At 47.7% G+C, this 13,332-nt stretch overlaps 1 protein-coding gene across 1 annotated transcript in view; it reads left to right on the forward strand.

Moving 5' to 3' along the window:
- Positions 1 to 13,332, forward strand: part of CLGN (calmegin) — a 55,858-nt gene that overhangs the window by 20,740 nt on the left and 21,786 nt on the right. The window lies entirely within an intron of this gene.

Consider the following 13,332-nt stretch of genomic DNA (forward strand, 5'->3'; position numbering starts at 1 on the left):
TCTTATCTGAAATGAGCATCTCCGTTGTTGAACCCCGTTCCCTGTGAACCTTCAGCTACTATAAATTAGAATTAAGGGGGTGTACATATCTTCGTTGGAGCTTCCACCTCTGTCACATATTTCACTATATCAATAATTAAATAAGATGTCGCACTCGGAAAAATGGACCCCAAATCGGTGCACCTGTGTATTGAGACCACTCACTCAATGCAATAGGTAAATATTAAACAGTGCAACAGGGCACTCAAGAAATCGTGACCATGTGGTTGGTACAGTTTGATATCTTTATTACTATTGTGAATAATGTTACTCAAACAAATCAATTGTAAAAATCGATAGATGAATCGATAAAATATTCGATATATTGAATAAAAATAATCAATTTACACAAGGGCTCAGGATAATATAGTGCAAATATCGACAGTCATAAAACACAATCTCAAATTCAATTGTTCAGTCCAAATTTGGTGTGTACATCTGGGTATTGATAAAGTCCAATCGAATATTGTTATGTCCCACTTCCAATTGCAGCAGCGTCCCACTGAAAATGAAGTAGATAGCGGCGTCCCGCTATAAAATTACTTGCAAGTAAAATTTACCTTATATCAACCGAAGGTTCTCCAGACTTTAAACTTTGGATCCGCTCCTCTCCTCAGAAGTGTCTGTGACACGATGTATCAAGAGGTTTTCTTAGACGACTCTGTGTTTCTGTTGGATTTAACTGCCAAGTCCACCAGATCTCAATCTATTGGTGGAAAGTCTGCAGTGGCGTTTGTAGCAGAGATATTTCGTCGAAAGAGGCTTCCAAATGTAGTCTGTAAGTCGGTCGGCCTCTTTCGATGAAATATCTCTGCTACAAACGCCACTGCAGACTTTCCACCAATAGATTGAGATCTGGTGGACTTGGCAGTTAAATCCAACAGAAACACAGAGTCGTCTAAGAAAACCTCTTGATACATCGTGTCACAGACACTTCTGAGGAGAGGAGCGGATCCAAAGTTTAAAGTCTGGAGAACCTTCGGTTGATATAAGGTAAATTTTACTTGCAAGTAATTTTATAGCAGGACGCCGCTATCTACTTGTCATGGTCTTACCTTCTTGCTGTTCTCCTTCGTTTGACATGTGCTGGCGGCCATCTTGGTTTCTGGGTTTCTTGTAGCCTCCCACCCTGCGGCTTCTCCTTCCCACTGGGAGGAGCTGGATGCCTAGCTCATATATATAGGAGGTCTGTGGCTTCAGTTCCTTGCTTGGTCCTCCTGTGTTCACATGCTTCTAAGACTGCTGCTGCTTCTGGTTCCTGATCCTGGCTTCGTCTGACTACCCTGCTGGTTCCTGATCCAGGCTTCGTCTGACTACCCTGCTGGTTCCTGATCCAGGCTTCGTCTGACTACCCTTCTGGTTCCTGACCTCTGGCTTCGCAAGACCCTGCTTCGGTTTAGCCATCCGTTTGGACTTTTGCCTTACAGCTTGATTTTCAATAAAGCCTTCTTATTTCCACTTATCTCTTGTTGTACGTCTGGTTCATGGTTCCATGACATTAGGACCAAGCCATGAATTCTGACGGTACAGGGCCATCCTCGCTACCTACGCTGGTTGCCAGACTTGATCAGCAGGATCACCTGTTGGGTCGGTTCGCTGTGGCGTTGCAAACCCTGCTTGAACGCACGGCTCATTTAGCTTCCGTTGCCGATGGGTCGATTGTCGCTCCTGGGCCCGCTCCTACTGCCGCTCCGGTTGTTGCGCCAGAGTCTACCCCGACACCTGTTGCTGCGCCTGCGGTGTTTCGGGGTATGACCGGTTCTGCCCCCCTTCCACAGCGCTTTGGGGGAGAGCCAACTCAGTGCCGAGGTTTCCTTAACCAGGTGGGCATTTATTTCGAGTTGCTGCCACATGCCTTTCCTACTGAGAGATCAAAGGTGGGCTTCTTGATCTCGCTGCTCTCGGACAAGGCCTTGGCCTGGGCCAGCCCTTTATGGGAGAACAACAATCCGGTGGTTGCCGAGTTTTCCGGTTTTGTTGCTTCTCTTCGGAAGGTATTCGATGTGCCGGCTCGTGCTGCCTCTGCTGCGAAGCTCCTTATGTCCATCAGACAGGGTTCACGATCCGTAGCTGAATACGCCATTGAGTTTCGTACCCTGGCAGCAGAGGTGGGCTGGAATAATGAGGCTCTGGTCGCTGCTTTCTCTCATGGTCTCTCGGATGCCTTGAAGGATGAGGTTGCAGCCAAGGACCTACCAGTGGAGCTCGAGTCTCTTATTTCTTTCCTGATTTTGATTGACACCAGACTCAGGGAGAGACCTTCCTTTAAGGAGAGCCTGCGGAGGTCTTCTAACAGATTGGCGCCTACGTTTGCTGTCCCACCCGTGCCTCCCTCTCCTCCAACGCCTCCTGGGGATGACTTGTCTGGGGGTGAACCCATGCAGCTGGGGTTTGCTCGCCTGTCCGAGGGGGAGAGGGTACTCCGGAGACGCGAGGGCCGATGCATGTACTGTGGTCTCGGTGGGCATTTTCGGTTGGCATGCCCGAGCCGTCCGGGAAACGCTCGCACCTGAGATCCTGTCGGGGGCAGATCTTGGGTGGAGTCTCCTCGTCCCCAGTTTCCCGTGTTGACAAACCACTGATTACTGTTGTCCTCTCCTGGGTCGGGGGCTCGGTGACGACCCAGGCGTTGGTGGACTCTGGTGCTGGTGGTTTGTTCATTGATAGTGTGTTCGCTGCTGCCAATTCCATTCCTCTGCAGCCTCGAGGTTCCCCACTGGCTCTTGAGGCGATAGACGGCAGACCCCTTCTGCCGCCACACGTGACTCAGGAGACCCTTCCAGTGGGGATGGCCATTGGTGCCGTTCACAGAAAGTCGGTCTGTCTCCAGGTTATTTCGTCTCCACACTACTCGGTGGTCTTGGGGTACCCCTGGCTCCAGAAGCATAATCCGACTTTCGATTGGAGATCGGCCGAGATCCTCTCGTGGTCACCGCAGTGTGGGGCTAGTTGCATCCATGGGCCTGTCAAGTTGCTGTGTACTTCCTCGGACTCTCTGTTGCCTCCTGAATACGAGGAGTACCGGGATGTATTCGATAAGGTGCGTGCGGTTGCCCTACCTCCGCACCGCCCATACGATTGTGCCATAGAGTTACAATCTGGTGCCGTTCCTCCTCGTGGCAAAGTCTATCCACTGTCGGTAGCGGAGAATGAGGCCATGGAGGAGTACGTGAGGGAGGCGCTTTCACGCGGACACATTCGCAAATTCTCGTCCCCGGCAGGGGCTGGATTTTTCTTTGTGAAAAAGAAGGGCGGTGAGTTGAGGCCTTGCATCGATTACAGGGGTCTCAATCGCATCACGATCAAGAACGCTTACCCGATACCCTTGATTTCCGAGCTGTTCGATCGCCTCAAAGGGGCCACGGTCTTTACCAAACTCGACCTGAGGGCGGCATATAACCTGGTAAGGATCAAGGCGGGCGATGAGTGGAAGACCGCGTTTAACACCAGGACCGGTCATTATGAATCCTTGGTTATGCCCTTTGGGTTGTGCAATGCGCCCGCAGTCTTCCAGGAATTCATCAACGATGTTTTCCGTGACCTGTTGCAGCAGTGTGTGGTGGTCTATTTGGATGACATCTTGGTATACTCTGAATCCATGGAGGCCCACATTCTGGATGTCAGACGAGTGTTGCAACGGTTACGAGAGAACAAGCTGTTCGGTAAGCTTGAGAAATGCGAATTTCACCGATCCCAGGTAACCTTCTTAGGTTACATCATTTCCGCTGAGGGGTTCTCCATGGATCCTGAGAAGGTTTCGGCTGTCTTACAGTGGCCCCAGCCCAGTGGTCTTCGTGCCCTGCAGCGCTTTTTGGGCTTCGCCAATTATTATCGGAAGTTCATCAGGGACTTTTCCATGCTAGCCAAGCCTCTCACGGATCTGACCAGGAAGGGCATTAATCCCCAGGTCTGGCCGCTCGAGGCCATCCGAGCTTTTGAGGCTCTAAAGTCCGCCTTCGTGTCGGCTCCGATTCTGTTGCATCCCAAACCTGGGTTGCCTTTTGTCCTCGAGGTGGACGCGTCTGAGACGGGAGTAGGCGCCCTTCTGTCTCAGCGTAGAACACCAGAGGGTCCTCTGCTTCCTTGGGTTTTACTCCCGGAAACTGTCTTCCGCGGAGTGCAACTATCAGATTGGTGACAGGGAGTTATTGGCCATCGTGCAGGCCCTTAAAGAATGGAGGCACTTGCTCGAGGGCTCGGTGGTTCCGGTTCTCATCCTGACGGACCACAAGAATCTGACCTACCTCTCTGAGGCCAAGAGATTGACACCACGTCAGGCCAGATGGGCTCTGTTCTTGTCACGTTTTAATTACGTGGTCTCCTACCTACCCGGTTCCAAGAACATCAGAGCGGATGCCTTATCACGGCAGTACTCCGAGCTGTCCGGGGAGGAGTCGATTCCGACTTCGGTCATACCTCCGAATCAGATCCTGGCCGCCATTCGCACCAGCCTGACCTCTCCCCTGGGTGAGCAGATTTTGGCGGCTCAATCTGGTGCTCCCTCTGGGAGACCCAACCGCAGATGTTTTGTGCCTGAGGAGTTGCGCACTCGGTTGTTGCGAACCTATAATAACTGCAAGGCCGCGGGGCATCCTGGAAAGAATCAGCTGTCCTGGGCTGTTTCACGTCTGTTCTGGTGGCCTTCTCTACGTTCCGACATCGCCGCATATGTAGCGGCATGCTCCGTTTGTGCCCAGAGTAAGTCCCCTCGGCACCTTCCGTTGGGCCTTTTGCAACCCATAGCCACCGGGGAGCGTCCATGGTCACACCTGGGGATGGATTTCATTGTGGACCTCCCTGCATCCCGAGGCCATACGGTCATTCTCATGATTGTGGATCGGTTTTCCAAAATGTGCCACTGTGTTCCTCTCAAGAAGTTACCCTCTGCACAAGAGTTGGCCTCGATTTTTGCCAGGGAGGTCTTCCGGTTGCACGGTTTGCCCAAGGAGATTGTGTCGGATCGGGGGAGTCAGTTTGTGTCCAGGTTCTGGCGCGCCTTTTGCTCCCAGTTGGGGATTCATCTCTCTTTCTCCTCGGCCTACCACCCTCAGTCCAATGGGGCCGCAGAACGATCCAATCAGGCCTTGGAGCAATTCCTTCGTTGCTATGTCTCCGATCACCAAGACAATTGGGTTGACCTCCTGCCTTGGGCTGAGTTTGCCAGGAACACGGCGGTGAACTCTTCCTCTGGGACGTCTCCCTTCATGGCTAATTATGGGTTCCAACCTGCCGTGTTACCGGAGGTATTCTCTCCCCAGGATATTCCGGCTGTGGAGGATCACCTTTCCGTCCTACGTGCTTCTTGGGTACAGATCCAGAGGTCCCTTGAGGCCTCTGCGCAGCGCCAGAGACTCCAGGCTGATCGCAGACGAGCGCCCGCTCCTTCCTACCAGGTCGGAGACCGCGTATGGTTGTCCACCCGCAACCTCAACCTTCGAGTGCCCACTCCCAAGCTGGCGCCTCGCTTTGTTGGTCCCTTCCGAGTGCTTCGCAGGGTAAACCCGGTAGCTTATGCCCTTGCGCTTCCTCCTGGCATGCGGATCTCCAACGTGTTTCATGTCTCCCTGTTGAAGCCACTGGTGTGTAATCGTTTCACTTCCTTGGTTCCTCGGCCTCGTCCGGTCCAAGTGGGCAATCGTGAGGAGTATGAGGGGAGCAATATCCTGGACTCACGCCTGGTCCGCGGTCGGGTGCAGTTTTTGGTCCATTGGCGTGGTTATGGTCCAGAGGAGCGTTCCTGGGTTCCCTCCGCAGATGTCCATGCTCCTGCCTTGCTCCGAGCCTTCCACGCACGCTTCCCTCAGAAACCGTTCTTTACTCCGCGGAGGGGGGGCCCTTGAGGGGGAGGTACTGTCATGGTCTTACCTTCTTGCTGTTCTCCTTCGTTTGACATGTGCTGGCGGCCATCTTGGTTTCTGGGTTTCTTGTAGCCTCCCACCCGCGGCTTCTCCTTCCCACTGGGAGGAGCTGGATGCCTAGCTCATATATATAGGAGGTCTGTGGCTTCAGTTCCTTGCTTGGTCCTCCTGTGTTCACATGCTTCTAAGACTGCTGCTGCTTCTGGTTCCTGATCCTGGCTTCGTCTGACTACCCTGCTGGTTCCTGATCCAGGCTTCGTCTGACTACCCTGCTGGTTCCTGATCCAGGCTTCGTCTGACTACCCTGCTGGTTCCTGATCCAGGCTTCGTCTGACTACCCTTCTGGTTCCTGACCTCTGGCTTCGCAAGACCCTGCTTCGGTTTAGCCATCCGTTTGGACTTTTGCCTTACAGCTTGATTTTCAATAAAGCCTTCTTATTTCCACTTATCTCTTGTTGTACGTCTGGTTCATGGTTCCATGACACTACTTCATTTTCAGCGGGACGCTGCTGCAATTGGAAGTGGGACATAACAATATTCAATTGAACTTTATCAATACCCAGATGTACACACCAAATTTGGACTGAACAATTGAATTTGAGATTGTGTTTTATGACTGTCGATATTTGCACTATATTATCCTGAGCCCTTGTGTAAATCGATTATTTTTATTCAATATATCGAATATTTTGTCGATTCATCTATCGATTTTTACAATTGATTTGTTTGAGTAACATTATTCACAATAGTAATAAAGATATCAAACTGTACCAACCACATGGTCACGATTTCTTGAGTGCCCTGTTACACTGTTTAATATTTACATATTTCACTATGTTCTATTTTGGCCAGTAAAAGGACAAACACAAACCCCATTATATTCATCAGAGTGCATTGGGCACTGTTGCTGTCCTTCCTCTAAACTGCGTTCCAAATTATTATGCACAACAGAGTTTCAAAACATTTTATAGGTTGTAAAGATCTGAAAATGGTCATTTGTTGACTTTGCAGCTTTAAGAGGGGGAATTAAAAGCTATTTTAATAAACAAGCCAAGTTATATGTTAACATAGGACCCCTTCTTTGATATCACCTTCACAATTCTTGCATCCATTGAACTTGTCCGTCTTTGGAGATTTTCTGCTTGAATTTCTTTGCAAGATGTCAGAATAGCCTCCCAGAGCTGCTGTTTTGATGTGAACTGCCTCCCACCCTCATCGATTTTTTGCTTGAGGATACTCCAAAGGTGGAAGGTTGTCACACCATGAGCTTGTAGTATGAGTAGTATGCCCATAGCAGCCAATGACTCAGAGGTATTCTTTCAGCATGAGATGGTGAATTGTCATGCATGAAGATGCATTTGCTATGGGAGGCACGTTTTTCTTTTTGTATCATGGAAGAAAGTGGTCAGTCAGAAACTCTACATACTTTACAGAGGTCATTTTCACACCTTCGGGTCCCCTAAAGGGGCCTAGCAGCTCTCTCACCATGATTGCGGCCCAAAAGATGGCTCCGCCACCTCCTTGCTGACATCGCAGCCTTGTTGGGACATGGTGACCATCCACTACTCCATCCATCTGGACCATCCAGGGCTGCACAGTACTCATCAGTAAACAAGACTGAAATTTAGTCTTCATGTATGTCTGGGCCCACTGTAACCGTTTCTGCTTGTGATCACTGTTTAGGAGTGACTGAATAGTAGGTTTATGCACAGCTGTAAGCCTCTGTAGGATCCTACGCCTTGAGGTTGGCGGGACCCCAGAGGCATCGGCAGCTTCAAATACCTGTTTGCTGCTTTGTAATGTCATTTTAGCAGTTGCTCTCCTAATCGGATGAATTTGTCTGGCATAAACCTTCCTCATTATGCCTTTATCTGCATGAACCTGTCTGTTCTCTAAATCAGTCACAAATCTCTTCACAGTACAATGATCATGCTTAAAGGGATTCTGTCACCTCGTTTTAGCTTACAGAGCTGCGGACATGCACGGCTAGATCGCCGCTAGCATGTCCGCAATATACCTGTCCCATAAAGCAGTATCCTTTTATTGTGCTTAACCCCTTAGGGACACAGCCTTATTACACCTTAGGACCAGGCCATTTTTTGCAAATCTGACCAGTGTCACTTTAAGTGGTGATAACTTTAAAACGCTTTGACTTATCCAGGCCATTCTGAGATACTTCATGACACTGGTAAAATAAAGTTAAAAAATATTTTTTTTTGCATAAAAAAATGTCAAATTTACCAAAAATTGGGAAAAATTAGCAAATTTCAAAGTTTCAGTTTCTCTACTCCTGTAATACATAGTAATACCCCTAAAAATTGTGATGACTTTACATTCCCCATATGTCTACTTCATGTTTGAATTATTTTGGGAATGATATTTTATTTTTTGGGGATGTTACAAGGCTTAGAAGTTTAGAAGCAAATCTTGAAATTTTTCAGAAATTTACAAAAACCCAATTTTTAGGGACCACTACAGCTCTGAAGTCACTTTGCGAGGCTTACATAATAGAAACCACCCAAAAATGACCCCATTCTATAAACTACACCCCTCAAGGTATTCAAAACTGATTTTACAAACTTTGTTAACCCTTTAGGTGTTGCACAAGAGTTATTGGCAAATGGGGATAAAATTTGAGAGTTTCATTTTTTTGCCTAATTTTCCATTTTATTCCATTTTTTCCACTAACAAAGCAAGGGTTAACAGCCAAACAAGACTGTATCTTTATTGCCCTGACTCTGCCGTTTACAGAAACACCCCATATGTGGCCGTAAACTACTGTACGGCCACACAGCGGGGCGTAGAGTGAAAGGTGCGCCATTTGGTTTTTGGAAGGCATGTTTTGCTGGACTGGTTTTTTGACACCATGTCCCATTTGAAGCCCCCCTGATGCACCCCTAGAGTAGAAACTCCATAAAAGTTACCCCATCTAAGAAACTACACCCCTCAAGGTATACAAAACTGATTTTACAAACTTTGTTAACCCTTTAGGTGTTGCACAAGATTTAATGGAAAATAGAGATACAATTTCAAAATTTCACTTTTTTGGCAGATTTTCCATTTTAATATTTTCTTTCCAGTTACAAAGCAAGGGTTAACAGCCAAACAAAACTCATTATTTATGGCCCTGATTCAGTAGTTTACAGAAACATCCCATATGTGGTCATAAACCGCTGTACGGTCACACGGCAGGGCGCAGAAGGAAAGGAATGCCATACGGTTTTTGGAAGGTAGATTTTGCTGGACTGTTTTTTTTGACACCATGTCCTATTTGAAGCCCCCCTGATGCACCCCTAGAGTAGAAACTCCAAAAAAGTGACCCAATTTTAGAAACTACGGGATAGGGTGGCAGTTTTGTTGGTACAAGTTTAGGGTACATATGATTTTTGGTTGCTCTATATTATACTTTTTGTGCGGCAAGGTAACAAGAAATTGCTTTTTTGGCACCGTTTTTACACCATTCATCTGACAGGTTAGATCATGTGGTAATTTTATAGAGCAGGTTGTCACGGACGCGGTGATACCCAATATGTATACAATTTTTTTTATTTATGTAAGTTTTACACAATAATTTCATTTTTAAAACAAAAAAAATGTTTTAGTGTCTCCATAGTCTAAGAGCCATAGTTTTTTCAATTTTTGGGCGATTATCTTAAGTAGGGTCTCATTTTTTGTGGGATGAGATTACGGTTTGATTGGCACTATTTTGGGGTGCACATGACTTTTTGATTGCTTGCTATTACACTTTTTGTGACGGAAGATGACAAAAAATGGCTTTTTTTACACTGTTTTTATTTTTATTTTTTTACGGTGGTCATCTGAGGGGTTAGGTCATGTGATATTTTTATAGAGCCGGTCAATACGGACGCGGCGATACCTAATAGTATACTTTTTTTATTTATGTAAGTTTTACACAATGATTTCATTTTTGAAACAAAAGAAATCATGTTTTAGTGTTTCCATAGTCTAAGAGCCATAACTTTTTCAGTTTTTGGGCGATTATCTTGGGTAGGGTATGATTTTTGCGGGATGAGATAACGGTTTGATTGTTACAATTTTGGCGTACATGCGACTTTTTTGATCACTTTTATTACCTTTTTTGGGAAGTAAGGTGGGCAAAATTCCAATTTCATCATAGTTTTTAATTTTTTATTTTTATGGCGTTCACCGTTCCGGTAAAGTAACATTACCGTTTTATAGATCAGGTCGTTACGGGCGCGGCGATACCAAACATGTGTAGGGAATTTTATTTTTTTCATTTTTAATCAGTGATAAATGTGTTTTTTGATTTTTACTTTCTTTTCACTTTTTTCACTTTTTTTTTGACCCAGACCCACTTGGTTCTTGAAGATCCAGTGGGTCTGATGTCTGCATAATACAGTACAGTACAATATATATTGTACTGTACTGTATTTTACTTACACTTTGTCTGAACAGATCTATGCTTTCAGCACAGATCTGTTCAGAACCATGGACAGCAGGACGCCTGAGAAGGCATCCTGTTGCCATGGGAACCTTCCCCGTCTGCTCAGTAGTTGCCAGAACTTCGCAGACGGGGAAGGGTAAGGACGGGGCTTGGGGGGCTGCCTGGAAGCTCTCTCCCTCTCCATTCGGAGGGCTGCAAAGGCACAGCAGCCCCCCGATGGGAGAGGGAGGGAGCTCCCTGAGCTGTTAACCTTTTCCATACAGCGGTCCGTACGGACCGCTGTATGGAAAGGGTTAAACGGCTGACATCGCATCACCGATGTCAGCCGTTTATACCAGGGTGCCAGCAATGTGCTGGCACCCTGGTATACCCACTAGACGCCAACGATTACGCAATGGGAGGCGGGCGGGGGATCGTGATCCCGCCTACCGCACCGCCCGCCTCCCGCACCGCCCGCAACCCTCCCCCTGCACCTCCCACCGTGCTCAAATAACTCAGGGGTGCAGGGGGGAGGGATACTGGGAAAAAGTTTTAATCCTAAAGTTTCTGATCCCCGCGGTCAGGGACAGCGGGGATCAGAAACTGCAGAAATCGCAGAAAACTGCAGGTCTGAATTGACCTGCGGTTTGCCGCGATCGCCGACATGGGGGGGTCACGGGACCCCCCCGCGCATTTAGCCTAGGTGCCTGCTCAATGATTTGAGCAGGCACCGGGTTCCGATCACCGCCAGCCGCACGGCAGTGATCGAAAATGCACAGGGCGTACATGTACGCCCTGTGTCCTTAAGTACCAGGGCACAAGGGCGTACCTGTACGCCCTGTGTCCTTAAGGGTTTCTACCACTTCGTTTTCACATAATTAGGTGTCAGACACTAGCGATCCGCTAGTGTCTGCTCTGCCAAACAATCCTAATATAATAGCTTTTGGGGCAGCCGTTTCACTAAAAAAAGAACTTATATTGATATGCTAATGACCCTCTAGGTGCTATGGGAGCGTCTTCCCTGCGCAGACATCTCCACTGCGCCTGCGCCGATGGAGCACTATGACGTCGCAGGCGCAGTGGAGATGTCTGAGCAGGGAAGCGGTCGGACATTCACTGCACATGCGCCGAATACAGACGCGCACGACGCATGCACGAGAAGTCGCCCGCTTGATCGCATTCCAGAGGGGATGGGCGGGCTGGAGGGACGCGCTGGGCGGCGGCATCTTGTGAAGGTAGACCGATCCTCTAGGTGCTAATGACGCTCCCATAGCACCTAGAGGGTCATTAGCATATCAATATAAGTTCTTTTTTTAGCGAAACGGCTGCCCCAAAAGCTATTATATTAGGATTGTTTGGCAGAGCAGACACTAGCGGATCGCTAGTGTGTGACACCAATTTATGTCAAAACGAAGTGGTAGAAACCCTTTAAAAAATGATTTTAGAGATATGTAAATGAGCCTGGTAAGGTGCCCAAGGGGCTGTACTAACCTTCCTGGTGCCCAGCCACGCCCCCTGTGAAGGAGCCCAGCACCGCCTATGTCCTCCGAATGTCCTTCTTCACAGTTAGATTGCCGTAATCTCGCAATACTCGAGCTCACGCATGCGCAGTTCCTTCCCTGAGGCTGATGCCAGCACAGGGAAGAAACACTATACCAGCACTGCTCATGCGCGAACTCGCGCATCGCAAGATTACGGCAATCTAACTGTGATAAAAGGAGGAGATTCGGAGGACGCAGGCGGTGCTGGGCTCCTTCACAGGGGGCGTGGCTGGGCACGAAGAAGGTTAGTACAGCCCTTTAGGCTCCTTACCAGGCTCATTTACATATCTCTAAAATCATTTTTTTAAGCACAATAAAAGGACACTGCTTTATGGGACCGGTATATTGCGGACTTGCTACTGGCGATCTAGCCGTGCATGTCCGCATCTCTATAACCGAAAACGAGGTGACAGAATCCCTTAAAGTTTTTGTGAAATGTCTAATGTTTTCATACTTGTCCAAGGCTTTGCACTATTTGAAGCTTTTCGCAGCAGAGAGACGTTTTTCCCATATTTCCATATTGCTTGAAACCTGTGGCCTGCTTAATAATGGTGAACGTCCTTCTTAAAGGGCCGCTCTGAACTCGGACATAAGCTCTTCTTCACTTATGTACCATGTATTAGTGGAGCTTTGGAGAATTTTTAACTCCAATGCTCCCCTTTCCCTAAACTGCTGCAAAGTACACAGCTTTTTCTCAGTGTGCTAGGTGGAGGTTTCCGCCTAGCAGTGATTCCAGTGATGTCACCAGCACTAATGGGTGGTCTTTACCACTGCCCTAGCCTGTAAAACAGCCTAGGTAGTGAAGAAATAGCCTTTGCCCTGCACGATGCAGGGCAAGGGGGAGCATCGTTTCTAGAAATGCTCCACTCAGACATGGTAAATAAGTGAAGTGGAGCTTATGTCTAGTTTCAGCTCTGAACCCTGACAGCCCCTTTGCTGGATTGATTAATTTTTCCATCACATTATACACTGCTCTTTTCTATGGTTATGGTTATGACCACCCTGCAATCCAGCAGCAGTGGTCGTACTGGAACACTACAGGAAAAAGCACTGGCCTCTCTGGTGGCCGGGACTGTGGCAGCGCACGTAGGCTAGTGCTTTTTCCCATAGGGTCCAAGCATGGCCACCACTGCGGGATTGTAGGGTGGTCGTAACCATGGAAACGAGCAGTGTATAATGTGATGGAAAAATGAATCCAAGCTAGCAAAGGAGGCAATATGGAAAATCACAATACATTAGTGTTTTGTATTAGCTTCCTATACATGATAAATGTCATTTGCCGAAGTAAGACCATCCCTTTAAGTAGTTTTCCTTTAATTGGGCTCACCTGGCAAACTAATTATCACAGGTGTTTGAGATTGATTTCAGTCATCCAAAGAGCCCTGAGACACAATACAATCCATGAGGTTTAATTGAAAAACAAAAAAATTACATCTTATGGCACCTAAATCCAATGTAATACTTTGGAACAGGGTGTAATGGAGCAGAA

The sequence above is a fragment of the Bufo gargarizans genome, chromosome 1 (assembly GCF_014858855.1).
Source record: "Bufo gargarizans isolate SCDJY-AF-19 chromosome 1, ASM1485885v1, whole genome shotgun sequence".
NCBI lineage: Eukaryota > Metazoa > Chordata > Amphibia > Anura > Bufonidae > Bufo > Bufo gargarizans.